The following is a 15,316-nucleotide window of genomic DNA, read 5'->3' as shown; positions in this document are numbered from 1 at the left end:
AAGGTTTTTATATTTTCATTCAGAAAACTTTTGTAAATGCCTTGTATTACATCCCTGTGACTGTATGGCTTGATATTCATGAACTTCCATTGTTATTTTAAAGCTGTTAGATGTGTAGCCTATCTAGTTCAGCTCTAGTTAAATTGAGTTAACACAACCTGTACAATATGTCTTGATGATCTGCTCTGGCAAATGACACGTTTGATATTTTATTCTTTTTATACAGTTTTCAGCTTTTATATGTATCATTTCCATTCATTTTGTGAGATTAACACATTATTAACATTGTTTATTTAAATATTAGCAAATTATATATTCATAATAATATTAAATAACAAATGATTGTCCAACTTATAATATTAGTGAATCGACCCCTTTAAGAAAAGGCCTTCCACTCTACTGACATCACAATGCAGTTTTTTCTCTCTTCAGTGGCGGGAAATCCAACTGAGGTGAGTGAGTAGCTACATTTCCTACTGACAAATTTTCCTTAAGTTTGCTTATTCGTTCTGCCCAAGCATAACATTATCCTTTCGGCATAAAATAATGTTTAATTATACAAAAGTACCTTCAACAACCAGACTAGCTAGTCGCAGTTTGTTGTAAGTTAATATGCTAATTGAAGTTTAAACTGTGGACATAAGTTTTATTTTCTGAGCTCTAAATATTGGTTACTGCCTCACATTATATATTCATTAAGTATTTTTGATGTCAACATTTTAATATCATAATATTTAGACTATTCATTAACGTTATCCAATATGACATTTTGAATGGTGTCGTCATATGATTCTCAAAACACTTAAAATACATTGTTTGAAAAATAAGGCAAAACCTACTTTGATATGCAGTTTTAACCTATTTAAATTTTTGGTCAATTGAAAACATTATTCGTCACTGGGCTAAATACCCAATTGTAGGGCTGCACGATTTGGAGAAAATATTGAATCGCGATTTCTTTGACAAATTAATATTCCAGTTACGGTTATGATTAGAGATTTTCAAACATGGGTGTAAACATCATAATTGCACTTAAAAATAGAGATCATGCCCTACATAATGTGCTATTAAACTGAATAAATTAAGTTCAGTGTTTTGTATTTGACACTTTTTTTTTACCAATTTGAAGGTACAGCCTAGTGTCGAACGATTGGTTTAACCGCTCGTTTAATGCAATGGCGTTTGCAGACCTTTGCTATGTTTATGCCGTGGCCATAGCTGGTTTGGCAAAATTTCTCCAAACTTGAGGGATATTTTTTCCCACATTAAGTTTGTTTGTAGGCATCGATATTGAAGACGACATTTTTTGTAAAAATATGCTGTTGAGTATGTGGCACAATATCTCGGCGCCACTCGCTAAATTGAAGCCGACGTGTTTGCTAGCAGTTGCAGTGTTAACTCAAACTAACATTGAAAAACAATATTATACTTCAACACAATTAGTCCATGTATTTAAGTAATCTATAAAAATACCTACAGCACCCGCAAGAAAAGCTGTTACTGACGTACGACGCTTGCCCGTTGCCTCGTGTGAAGGGCATAACATTCACCTTTTTGGAACTAAAAATCATTTAAGTTGCATATGTCAATATCGAAGTTTCGATTATATTTCAATGAATTGTGCAGCCCTTCCCAATTGGCCACAACAGAGGGTGTCAGGTCTCAAACTGTGTTACCTATGGCACTCCAAGTTGTTGCTGCTTCTTTTTTGGTCCTGTCATTTGGGGCAGAAAATAAACAAGTGGTAGTAGCTCAGATCTTAGATATAAAAAAGCATAGATGGGACATACAGTTCTGTTCTATTATCTATGGCTCATATCAGGAGGTCGGTAAACTTGACCTAGAACTATGGTTGCCATGAAAGCATAGCATTTTGTCTTATTTTCATGTTTGTGAACACACTTTTTCTTGTATGTATCTCGAGCACAAGACAATATTTTGAGAACCAACAAGGGTGGTATAAAAATGTAAAAGCAACAATGTGACATTAGAACAACCCATGATAATTTGCTTTTGACTTACCTGGGCTGAATAAAATTAAAATAATCAATGACCATCCAGTCTTTTGAGATTTTCTTTGGACTTATTTTTTCCTAGTTGTTTTCCCTGAAAAGTGGACTTTTCCACAACTTATTCTAAAAGCACCACAGGCCAGACACTACACATTTGAAATGAAAGAGTTTTAATACTCTAAAGTAATTCAATTCAATGAGTGAAAATAACAGGAGAGGTATAATCTGCCATTTCTATTGAGTGTTACTTGGTTTCAGATCCACAGTCTTAATTGACGTCAACCTCAGTCAGTCCAGACCCACTGTAGCAGGGCTTCGTAGTTGCCTCGTGGTTCAATGCTTCACTGTTGTGACATTCAACTTCTTCCAGGGGGTGGTCAACTTGGTTCAATGGCACCTGGATGAAATGCACAGTATCAGGGACAGGAAAGGTCTCTGGGATGCTAGGCTGAGCTGCTTTCCATGGTCTCCAGCAAAAGGTTCTCTTTCCAGATGTGTTTTCTGACTTCAAGTTTTCTGTGGTGGCAACTGACTTCTCCAGCTTCTCTTCAGAATCATCAGAAACCGGAGCAATCTGTGATGGAAATGATGCCTCTTTCAGACCAATCAGTGAAGAGATGCTTGCCCTTACTCTGGATGTCAATGTCAGCACAGGTTCAGTAGTAGCCGGTTCTCTTTCCTCCGCAGCACCAATAGCATTATTTCTTCTTATACATCCATTATAGATCGTTACAGCCTAAAAAAAAAACAATAGTGCAACAACGATGATGAAAACAACTCTAAAAGTATAGTTTGATTTCACAGGTGGCTTGTCATGAAGAGGCTTTCTGTTGAGATGGGAATGGTCCTTCTCTGGCTTTAAAGCCTTGTGTTCTGGAACAGAAGTCTGGGGTTCAGCAAGCTCTGAGGGGTCATCTAGGGAAGGAAGTCCATTTGTCAACCGTCCCACACTACCTGGAGAAGAATCATCTTTCATCTTGAAACCTGCAAGTATCTTCAGTAACCCCTTTGAATTAGTCTCTGTTGCAGGGATGTTCAGAACAGAATGGTCCTTCGCTGGCATCAACGTGTTGAGCTCTGGTGATGAAAGAGGCAATCCAGTTGCAGTAACAGGCAATATGAGGCTGAGAATAATCAACAAAAAGAACATCTTCAAGTTACACAGCCCATCCTTCCGGAAGTGCTGTGCCATTTTTGCAGAAGATATTCACATTTAAATGTAAATGCTGTGCTAAATAGAGGTAAAAATACTGTCTGGTTTAGCTCTGATTTGTCAAAGTGAATTGTGATTAAGGTTCGCTGGCAAACACATTTATGACATGGACCAAAAATTATGTAATAGAACAATTGATTATGACATCACAACCAGACGTCACAAAAAGGGTCTACCCAGCAATTTTCCGTTGTCACAATGGTGTTACGAAGTTATCTGGCGACCGAAATTAGGTAGCATCAACATCAGCTACGTTGTCACAACCGGAAAAGTGAAAGTTTTCTTGTTGTGGCTGCGACGTAACTAATTGACGTTGTCAGTTTGTTGCTAGCATGTCATAGCAATGTGGCGTTTCTAAGGTTGTCTGTAATTGCTAATCCCAGGCATCCTGTCCAGTTGACCATTAATTGCCCTTTTCCTCTTACATTTTCCATATTCATACGTACAGCTAGAATATGTACAGCTAAATTCATTTCTGTCCAGGCAACTTCTTGACAGTTTTCTCCAACCTTGTGTTTACCTGTTCCAACTGTTCCATGAAATCTTAAATGTGCAAAACACATTTCAGTAGGGTTCTACACCGACGTTTAGTTTTACAGTGAGCTATTATGTATAAATATTATACATTTATTTTATCAACCCCTTCCCAGATATAATAACGGCAAGGCTGTTAGATCATCAGTCCAGACATTTTCTCCCAGCAAATTACATGACCTGTAATATACAAGAGCCCCATATGTAGCAAAAAAGTATATACATTTACATTTACAAACAAACCAGAACATTGATGTAATTTAAAAAATATTGTATTTATCACCCACCTCACACTCCCAAGTTGGTCAACAGCACAGAAATTAAAATTGGAACTGTATGGGACTTCATAACCATCAGGAAGGATAATGTAGCCAATCTCATCTAGTTAATTCCAATGAAACTGTAGATCTTCAATGGCAATAGCCCTGATAAACAGTATTTTTTTCCCCACTAGTAGAGTTCTATTCTTCTCCAATCATTGACATTTTTGTTCCAGATATCAACTGATCAAATTTAGAAATATTATCAAACTGGACATTTTACAAATAATTTTAATATAAGAACACAAGCCAATATGACTGCTTTACCTTTTGGGTAATTTTATTTTCAAATGGTGAAGGATAGTGAAATCATGAAGAAAAGAAAAATTACAAATTGAATATAACAGTTTATATTATCCAACTGACGAAATACAATCACACAAGCAAAGACAGACACTTTACTCTTTCTTGTTGTCAGAAATGAGTCTGAGTGGTCTTCAATTCTATCTTCACCTTCCTCTGCCGTTGGACACGTTGCTGCACCTGGACATGGACAATGAAAACCAGTTTAAAACCAGTATAAAACAGAGTGTCAACCATTTGATTCAATTCATTCATAATTTATTTATATCACTTTTACAATTTTGTCAAATATCTTGTTGAATCATTACTTGTGGAAATCGAGTACTTGTGAGGTGACCCGATGTTCACCCAGCTAACATGTTACGTAACCACGACCAACATTGACGTTATGGATTGGTAATGTCATGACATTACCTTCTCAAAACGTGTCAATGTTATCCGAAGGTAATTGCATGACCACATAATTGGTAATCTTCCTTACCTCCTGAGCACGTCGCAGGAGCATAATTACACAACGTACTGACAAACTGCTGCTGAACGTACCACCACTCTCCATATTGAGCTGTTACTTTTCTGGTTCGGCTCACAATTTAGAAGTTAGAAAAGCACCAAAAACTATTAAATTAGGATGTTCACAAATACAAATACTCCCATTTAAACAGAATATGTAGGGGTTTTTCTCAGCAAATTTTTCCATTCAAGAGGTATTCAACACAGCGTAAAGCTATCTATTTTTCAAATGTATTAATTTGGGTTCAGGTTAGAGCCGTAAGAGACACACGGTATGTACGATTACGAATGTGTACAGTTAGAGCCCCAGTGTGTGTGTTGACAGATGATATACAGTGTACCCTGACAGTCTGCGAGTGGTTTAATCTTACGTGGAATCCCCATCAGAAGCAGTAGGACAGATTCCTGTGGGATCCCCCTGAAGGTCACAGCTCTGTGTGTGTTTGATAGACTGGGCTGAGTCTTCCAGCTGTCTTAGTGCACGTATGTTTATTTATTACATAAATACCGTACTTGCTCCATAATCTCCTAAAGTAGTGTACACACACAGCATGTTTACCTTTACCCTGTTATGACATGTTCTGGCCTCAGCACATGCATGCCACATTTGGACAACTGTCCTTTGTATCCATAATAAAATCACATTATTTTTTAATGTCTCCCTAATCTTACACATTTTTGAAGAAAATAAGCTACCCATTGGCAAGTTATAGATAGTGGGCATTGTGTTGCCTGACCTTGCGTGGAACATGATTTCATAGCGTGATTAGGTGAATTGGTGCTATGGTAAAGCTACTCGATGCTGACGGTTGTGATCGTCACTCATGGTTTGGATTGACCTACTACTCTGTATTTAGAACATCTGATATGAAATTAAAGAGTGTGTGCAGTTTCCACTGAATCTCAAAGTGTAATCTGACTAAACATTTTGGCACAAGAGTACAGAAATCTGAGAAACGCTTTACGACAGTGACACACTGGATGACAGAAATGCTCGTCAGTCCCTCAGTCTTTTTCCCGTCGCCAGGGAGATTTCTACAGTTGTATCAAACAAGCAGCACCTGATTCAGTTTCATGTAAAGAGTACACTCACTTCTACAGACCTTCAGAAAGATTAATGTTGTTAGTTATAGTATTCTTTATCAAGCATTGCACGAATGCACACAAGCACATAGACATAGACACGACTGATGTTCAGAGTAGATAAGCAGTCCTAGAGTGTGGCTTTATCTAAACACAGTTAATCTGTAACTAACTGCTCCTTATGTACATACAGTATCTCACAAAAGTGAGTACACCCCTCACATTTTTGTAAATATTTGATTATATCTTTTCATGTGACAACACTGAAGAAATGACATTTTGCAACAATGTAAAGTAGTGAGTGTACAGCTTGTATAACAGTGTAAATTTGCTGTCCCCTCAAAATAACTCAACACACAGCCATTAATGTCTAAACCGCTGACAACCAAAGTGAGTAAACCCTTAATAGAAAATGTCCATTATTTTCCAGCACTGCCTTAACCCTCTTGGCCATGGAGTTCACTAGAGCTTCACTGGTTGCCACTGAAGTTCTCTTCCACTCCTCCATGACGACATCACAGAGCTGGTGGATGTTAGAGACCTTGCGTTCCTCCACCTTCCGTTTGAGGATGCCCCACAGATGCTCAATAGGGTTTAGGTCTGTGGACATGCTTGGCCAGTCAGTCACCTTTACCCTCAGCTTCTTTAGCAAGGCAGAGGTCGTCATGGAGGTGTGTTTGGAGTTGTTAATCATTTTGGAATACTGCCCTGCGGCCCAGTCACCGAAGGGAGGGGATCATTATCTGCCTCAGTATGTCACAGTACATGTTAGCATTTATGGTTCCCTCAATGAACTGTAGCTCCGCAGTGCCATCAGCACTCATGCAGCCCCAGACCATGACACTCCCACCACCATGCTTGACGGTAGGCAAGACACACTTGTCTTTGTGCTCCTCACCTGGTATAAGTTTATCTTGGGTTTATCAGACCACAGGACATGGTTCCAGTAAACTGTTTTGTGGGCTTTCTTGTGCATCACCTTCCTTCTGGGACGACAGCCATGCAGACCAATTTGATGCAGTGTGCGGCGTATGATCTGAGCACTGACAGGCTGACCCCCCACCCCTTCAACCTCTGCAGCAATGCTGGCAGCACTCATACGTCTATTTCCCAAAGATAACCTCTGGATATGACGCTGAGCATGTGCACTCAACGTCTTTGGTCGACCATGGCGAGGCCTGTTCTGAGTGGAACCTGTCCTGTTAAACCGCTTTATGGTCTTGGCCACTGTGCTGCAGCTCAGTTTCAGGGTCTTGGCAATCTTCTTATAGCCTATCTTTATGTAGAGCAACAATTCTTTTTTTCAGATCCTCAGAGAGTTCTTTGCCATGAAGTGACCTGTATGAGGGAATGTGAGAGCGATAACACCAAATTTAACACACATGCTCCCCATTCACACCTGAGACCTTGTAACACCAATGAGTCACGACACCAGGGAGGGGAAATGGCAAATAGGGCCCATTTTGGACATTTTCACTTAGGTGTACTCACTTTTGTTGCCAGCGGTTTAGACATTAATGGCTGTGTGTTGAGTTATTTTGTGGGGACAGTAAATGTACACTGTTATACAAGCTGTACACTCACTACTTTACATTCTACCAAAGTGTCGTTTCTTCAGTGTTGTCACATGAAAAGGTATAATCAAATATTTGCAAAGAATGTGAGGGGTGTACTCACTTTTGTGAGATACTGTATCTGCACACTGACACATGGTTGATGATTATTTGAAAGGAATAGATTATAACAACAATATAATTGTGGAAGCTCTACCAGTAGATCTTAGAGCATTTGATATCATAGATCATAACCAGTTGATCAAAATTGTAGATACAATGATTTTAATTTCCCTGACATATCTTGACTTGAGATTTACCATACCTGTCTGATAAGAGGGTTTTCATCAATAAATGCTTGTGTAACAAGATACACAGTTGAATGTGGTATACCACTGATGCAGGCATTGACATTGAATGAAGTGTAAGCGTAAAACAGGAAGAGTGTGATGAGTCAAATATGTTTATGGTCTCCATCAGTGTGTAGTTTTTTTAATTCATTTTCAAAGCAGTATTTATAGGGGGCAAAGATGAACAACAGGGGTGACCAATCATGCTTGTAACTCATCCGCCAATAAGAAATGTGGCTTCTTTAGATCTACCAATACTCATTAAAATCACAACAACGGAAGGCTGTAGGGTATTGTTGTGGGTGGGTACATAGCGCAACTGTTGCATCCGACATGAGCCACTCATGAATCACTTACCCAGGGTGTTCATTCTCCTATAGTAAATACATTATCTTCATAATGAGGTGGCTTATAACAGAGAACATCAGACCAAGCTGTTCATTAAATGTTGGGGCTAACTAATAATTGATATACAGAATATGAAATGGAATGTGTCATTGTAAGAATCTAAGAAGCCGGTGAGATTTTGTTAAAGATTAAGATAATTTGATAATTTAGATAAAACAGGTAATACAGGCGGTATAATTGTGGAATGTGGTTATGTGGTTATGGTTATGGTAGAGAAATGTCCCATGAAATTGTCTGGCAACAACTCTGGTAGACAGTCCTGTAGTTATCATGAATATTGCATGCAAATTGAACAACAGGGACTGTTTTGTGATATGTTGTTTTGGTTTCTAATATTTGTGCAGGTGTTGCATATGATGCATTGTATGACCCATGTTTCGTGTATTTTGTGAATTGTATTATGTATTTTGTTGTGTTTTGATCGCAGGACAAGTAGCCGCTGCTTCTGCTTATGGGGATCATAAAAAAAAAAATCAAAACTCTCTCATGGAAACATAGTTTGAAGTCGTTTTTCCAATTATCTGCGTACAAAATAATTCCTAATTGTCTTTAGAGTGAACTAATTTTATCCAGGCCTCTATGGACCCAGGACAAAATGAGTGCACTATGTATAGGGTGGTATTTACGATCCAAGCATTGTCTCGTGGTTTGTCACAGTAGAGTGTCAATGCTACATCAGCCTAGTCACCAGGCTTAAGGGGATAGAGGTGTCTGTATGTCTGTATTTGTTTAGTCATTTGTGATGTAGGACTCTAAAAGAACAAATAAGCTCCTGTCCTTCTGGATTTATAACTGTTAACACTGTGTGTGTTCCACATCAATATTTACATGTGGGAACCTGATGTCACCACAAAGATAGTAAAACCTGAAATATATGTCCCCAAAAGTGTTTTTGGACAGAGATCATTGTGTCAAAACATTCCCCTGTCAGTGGTGGTGAAATAACTAAAACAAGGGGAAATCCCTGATGTACACTGTAAGCAGTCCTGACAGGCCTGGCCAGTTTATATCTTAGCAGGGTAAGCCATGATAACAATAAGGACTGTTTTAAAAGGTCACATTCTTTGGACGTGATAGTGTTTAAGCCAGTGCTGCCCAACCCTGTTCCTGGAGATATACTGTCCTTTAGGTCCTCTCTCCAGCTCTAATTTAGCACACCTGGTTCTTGTAATTATTAGGTTAATCGTAAATGGCGTTGAAAAGAACCTACAGGGCAGTCAATCTCCAGGAAGAGTTGGGCAGCCTGATTTAAGCCATAAAGAAGGTCCAAGGCCTCTAGTGACAAAAAGGTTGTCCTAGCTTGAACATCACCATTAAAAGCATAATTTAATTTAATGTAGTCAAGTGACAGAAATGACCTTTCCGATGACCTGGTTGGAGTCATGTTGGAAGTCCCCACCCACAACACTACATTTAAAAGGGGGATACTGTCAATGGGGTTGTCCATGCGCGATCTACAATGGGAACTTAGGGAGGCGTCCCTTAAGCATTACTATGGGTTTAGCCTGTTTAATCTTCACTTATCTCTCTGGCAAATGTATTTGCCGAGGAGTGCAGAAGTATTATTTGAGATTTGGCCTGCGGTCTACTAGCTAAGGATTGGGGTAATAAACTCATCCCAGATGTTTTGGTACCGTCACTCAATAATAATTGTATGCAGATATTATCAACGGATCTATGATGAGGCTTGCAATACATCATTCACAAGCTTTCCCTTGATGCTAGAACAGCAATGCCTTTGCTGTTTTAATTCAGTTGTTCATTTTGAACCTTTTGGTGGTGCTACTATATCTGCTGTTCCTCTTATGATGTCCAGTCTATAGCACTATCTTGCTTTTATTGAAGGCAGGTAATAAACTAATACATGTTTTGTGGCTGAAGACAGTAGGCAATAACGTTAGGCATTCTCAAAGCAAAGTTTATATTTTTTTGGAAGCATTACTTGTTAAGACAGTGAATCTTATGACAATAAAACATATACCAAAATATTTATTGTAACAAGGATTCCCCAGTATCTAATTGCTAGTTTGCATTCAGGGGGATTTAATAACCAGAAAAGCCTATAGTTCGGACAGACCGCAATTAAGTGAAAAATACCACTACCCAGCATATGGAATAGTAATATTTTGAGCAATTGCTAGCGAGACTGAATACTTAAATTACTGTACATTGATACAATAACTACCAATATAGGTGACGATAACTGTGAAAAGATGAATCATGGAAACCCATACTCTTACTGCCCAAGTGGCTTTGATCTAGCCTATTACCCTAAAAAGAATCCACCAGAAATAGTCGCAATATAACCATAAACAGTTTATTTTAGGCTTTCTTATAACGTTGCTGAAGGTTGTATCGAGCGAAGTGTGTTTATATCCGGAACAAATCCTAAGGCGTAATTAGTTAGACTGTGACGAGAACGTGGGACCTACTTGTCCACGTCTCTAACCGCTATTTCAAGGGGTAGTCGATCAATCTCTCACTCAAAGAGACATTCGCTCTTCGTGGTCGGCTCCGGCAAGAACAGTATTTTATACAATCATAATGACAACATGATGTCAAACAAGGATGTTTCATAACAAAAACAATTATAATAATAAAAGCAATATTAATAACTATAAAGTATATTTTATGTTATGGTCTCGTCTCTGAGAAATAATCCTTAGTCCCTGATGAATTGGAGATTATTTTAGGAGTTCAATGACGGGCCATAATTCGATAGATGTGGCAAAGAGGATGGTTGTTAAAACATGTTGCTGAAAAAAGCATGACGGAGAAGCAGTATTGTCAGAAATACATCAAGATTGATGGCTATTTTTTGTCCAATTATCAAAGTAACTATCAAATGAATGATTACTACACTGAGATTGAGGTTGTGTAGAAGTCAGTAGAGGGCACTACAGTATAGTTCAGTACATTTGGTAATACTAAATATTCGGGAATGTCATTCTAAAAATAACAGGAAATGAAGAGTTCGATTATTTCCTTGATGTGAGGTTTGAGGGGCATCGAGGAACGTCTGGTAGAGTTTCTAGGTTGACACAAGCTACAGTAGGAAGGAAACAAAGAGAAATACAAACACATTAAGGGTTACTCATGATTTAAAAAAATATCCAATATTGCAATACGTTATTTACAGCATCTTGAGAACTATTCTCAATGTACCTGCAAGTGCACTGAGTGTTCTGCAGTCGATATAATTTAATCTCTGATTGGATATGTGATGAAAGGTTGACAAGAAGCGACCAATACTTGTCAAACAAAAATTAGATACACCTTTGAAAATAGAGACGTAGATGGACCATGATGGTGATGTACTATCCCTCTGTACTTTACACACAACAGTTATATGGAATAACACACATACTGTTTTCCATTCATAACCACTAACGTTAGCTGGATGGAAAAGACTGAATGAACCGAATGCAGTTGTGCAATAAGTAGGCTACAGTTGTAGGCTACAGTTGCCCACTGGCTAGCTAGCCAACCAGATGTAGGCTGACGTTACAGTAACTGTGCTTCAGTTAGTTGGCTGAACTCTGCGTTGTATTGCCTATTAGTCATGCAGTCATTTGCTAAAATATTATACAAAATAAAATTATACTCACATTTCAGGAAGAACCTATTCTAGCTACCTACAGACTCCAATCTACCAGGCTCCAGTCCGGATATTCCATAGGTCCCATCAATGAGTTCGTGCGAGCCCTCTGACTGAAACCACGCACATGAGAACTTGACCGAAGGAAAGTGTCATAAATCTGTAAATACGAAATGCCGATAAGTAAGAAAACAAGAGTCGTAAATCTAAGGCAACAGTTGTAAATGTTTAGCTACAGTTGTAAATGTTGAACAATTGTGATTTTTATTTGTACAGATTAGGTTTTATTTGAAATATGTATTTTCATATTCACAGACTTTATTTATATATTTGAAATATGTTGACATATTTACAGATAATGGTTTAATTTACTAAATATTTTTATTTACTCACAAATCCTATTTTTATTTGTGAGTTGTGATGAATATACGCTCGAATGTCCTAGATATATTCACGAATACTGAGACACATCTAACTCCATAGTAGCCTAGTAACTAAAAGGGTGCTTGCAATAATCCCTGAGCAAGTAAATTGAGAAATCGTCTTTCTCCAAATTGCTCTTCGGTCGTTGCTGAAAATACTAATGAGTACTTAGCCAATTTACCTGGTATGTGTTAAAAGACTGGTGATTGAAATAATTGTAGTTCCCAGAGTGCCCTGCAAGAGTTACAGACTTTGCAGTAGCTACAACCAGGACTATCCTACATTGTTATTTAGAGGCAAAACAAATAGTAGAAAAGGCCAGTTTTTGTTAATCAAAATGATGCTGGGATACTTTAAGGGTGAACAAATTAAACATCAGAGATATTGGATATCATCATTATTGGACTTCCAAAATGTAATCTGAAATATTACAGGGAATATTAAATGAAGAGTAAATGTAATGTATTTGACCAAGCTTTACAGTTAAATGTCTTCAATTCCATATAAAGGGTTATAAGAGTAAAGTTTTTACACTGAAGTAGAGTGATTAATTCTTCATGTTCTCCAGCAGAGTAGTAAAAGATTGTTTAGGGACTGCCTTAACACAAAAAAAAAAGAAGAGGGAGATAGGGTTGGACAAAAGGAAGTAGGGGGCGAGGTACTCATAGTGAGAATACAACTGATAGGAAAGAAAAGGGTGAAGATTAACTACTGATAGGTCTCGTTCAAGGTGGATGTATCTGTCTGCTCTGATGCTGCTACGAATTATGGATGCAGTGTTAATCATTGAATGTAAAGTCAATCCGGCCCAGGAGTGGAAATCATACAAACCTGCTGTTTTCTCACTATGGTATACTGACGCTGAATGGTGCTCAGATAATGAAAAGATAAGGTTGAAATATTTTTAAATGTCACTTTAATACTGAATTTGAGTTACTAAGGTTGAATGGGACAATTGCAGTTCCCTTTGTTGCTTTGGTACTATTTTCACAAGTGTGTGGTAATGTTTCACAACTCTTAATACAAAAAACACAACAGATCATTAAAAAAATTTTTTTTCAAAACTAAGCACATCTGTCATTGGGTACAACACATCTAGAAAGACATGTTGTTCATATAAAATAGATGCATGACTTTTTATATAATTTTTTTCTCTACTGTAAAAATTCCTTTTACTATCACTAAAACTGTTGTTATTGATGAATTACCACTCAACCATTTAGTGAATATTCTGTATGTATTTTACATTCTTTTGCCTACCATTTTCTGATAGAAAAGTGCAGAAAGACCACCCAAAGGTAATAGATTTGTATGTGTCATCAGCAGGATTCAAACCCACAACCTTGGTGTTGATGGTGTTGTGCACTAACAACTGAGCAAAAGACAACTGTAAAATATCAGATGTTTGCCACCAGTAGTAGAAACCACAAATGGTAATCGTATAAGATGGGGTGTGAACAATGGCAATTTCTTTCAGCATGGAGCAAGATACAGGAAGGCAGATGAGGAACTCCAAACTGAAATGCTGTGAACCATCACAAGTATATGTTTGCTGATGAAGCAGGCTTCTACCTGGCCATACTTTGTATTGTGGGTGCAAGATGTTCGGCCAATAAGCAACTGTCTAAGTTCCTGGACAACGTTGGGGAAACATATCCATGTGCGCAGCTATATCCAAAGATGGGGTGGTAGCACATAAGCCCCTGCTTAGAGTCTACAATGCTGGGGCTACACACCTCATTGGGTTTCTCAATTAAATTGTGGGAGATAGTGTTATGTTCCACCACTCGGGTGGTTCAGCAATGGCCAGTCTCAGATTCCTGACTCTATACTTGCCCCTTCATTTTCATTATAAAGAGGGAAGGTCTATGACTGCCATCCTCATCGGCATCTCATGAAAGATATCTGATTTTCGAGTAAGAAAGTAATTATTTTGACTTTTTTTTGTTGATAGCATCAACTGCTTTGTAGTTCTATTCATCATGTGTAACAGGTTTAAAACCAGTGTGTGTAGAGATATTTGATGCAAGTTGGCAATCTTAAAGATTTAATGTTTACCTAAAATGGAAGCTAGGTTGCAGTTGTCAGGGTTAGTTGTAACTACGTGCAAGAAAATGTCATAACTAATCCTGAGTAAAACCGAATTTGTTACATGTTTTGTTTTTGCGAAGCACAAGTCCAAGGAGGTCTGGGTGTGATGTTTGGAATGCAAATCATGGGCCCACCAAGCTTGTGCCCCAGGGTAGCAATACCACTGTCACAACTGTGACTCTGATTAAGTGGACACTCCATGTCATACAAATACCCCCCCCCCCCCCACACACACACACAAAGGTATTTAGTTTAGCCTAATTATTATTTGGTTAAGAAAGATAATTTAGCAGAGGGTAAAATATTTACAAATGTTTATAATATATTAATTATTATTTCAGATGTATACTTTTTTTTTCACCCAGATCATGGGGTAAGTTTGAACACTTCACTCCTTGTATTTTAAACAACACTACACATTTGCAGTTTGGTTTACATAGCCTATATGAAAACGAGTTGGTAAAATACAGATGTAGGTTGTTTATATCAACCTAAACTTACTAAACTGAGAGAATTGCATTGTAATGTTTTCATGACTTAAACAATGTATTGTTTTTCACAATATATTTCACAAAAAAACGTTCTGGTTGAATCAATAATCTTCAGGTGAAAGATTTTTACAAACCAAATGAAAGAACAATCAGTTGTTTTGACTTAACATGTTACATTTACTTAACATGTTACAAGTGTGATCATTTGGAGTTTTGTACTAAGAGGAAAAAACACATTACTGATAGTAACAAAGCGACAAAAAACCTGAAGTACTCTGGGCTGCATTGCCTTACTTCTTCTCTGGAGGGCAGGTCTTGCTGTGAGCCTAAAGTCCAGTACCAGCCTTGTGATAAATTCAGGGATTTTATTTTATTGATTGACTGACTTCCGCAAAACTGATCATGTCATGACAGCCCTGTACATACA

General features: G+C 37.9%; 1 long non-coding RNA gene across 1 annotated transcript; it reads right to left on the bottom strand.

Moving 5' to 3' along the window:
* Positions 1-10,118: 10,118 nt before the first annotated feature.
* Positions 10,119-15,267, bottom strand: LOC109616011. Its single transcript, XR_002197040.2, has 3 exons — positions 15,184-15,267; positions 11,895-12,044; positions 10,119-11,332 (listed from the first exon to the last, which is right to left on the bottom strand). It is a non-coding gene; the product is annotated as an uncharacterized LOC109616011 (long non-coding RNA).
* Between the last annotated feature and the right edge of the window lie 49 nt (positions 15,268-15,316).

This window comes from Esox lucius, chromosome 8 (assembly GCF_011004845.1).
Source record: "Esox lucius isolate fEsoLuc1 chromosome 8, fEsoLuc1.pri, whole genome shotgun sequence".
Lineage (NCBI taxonomy): Eukaryota > Metazoa > Chordata > Actinopteri > Esociformes > Esocidae > Esox > Esox lucius.
Note: the sequence above shows the minus strand (reverse complement) of the source record. Positions and strands in the feature narration are given on the sequence as shown.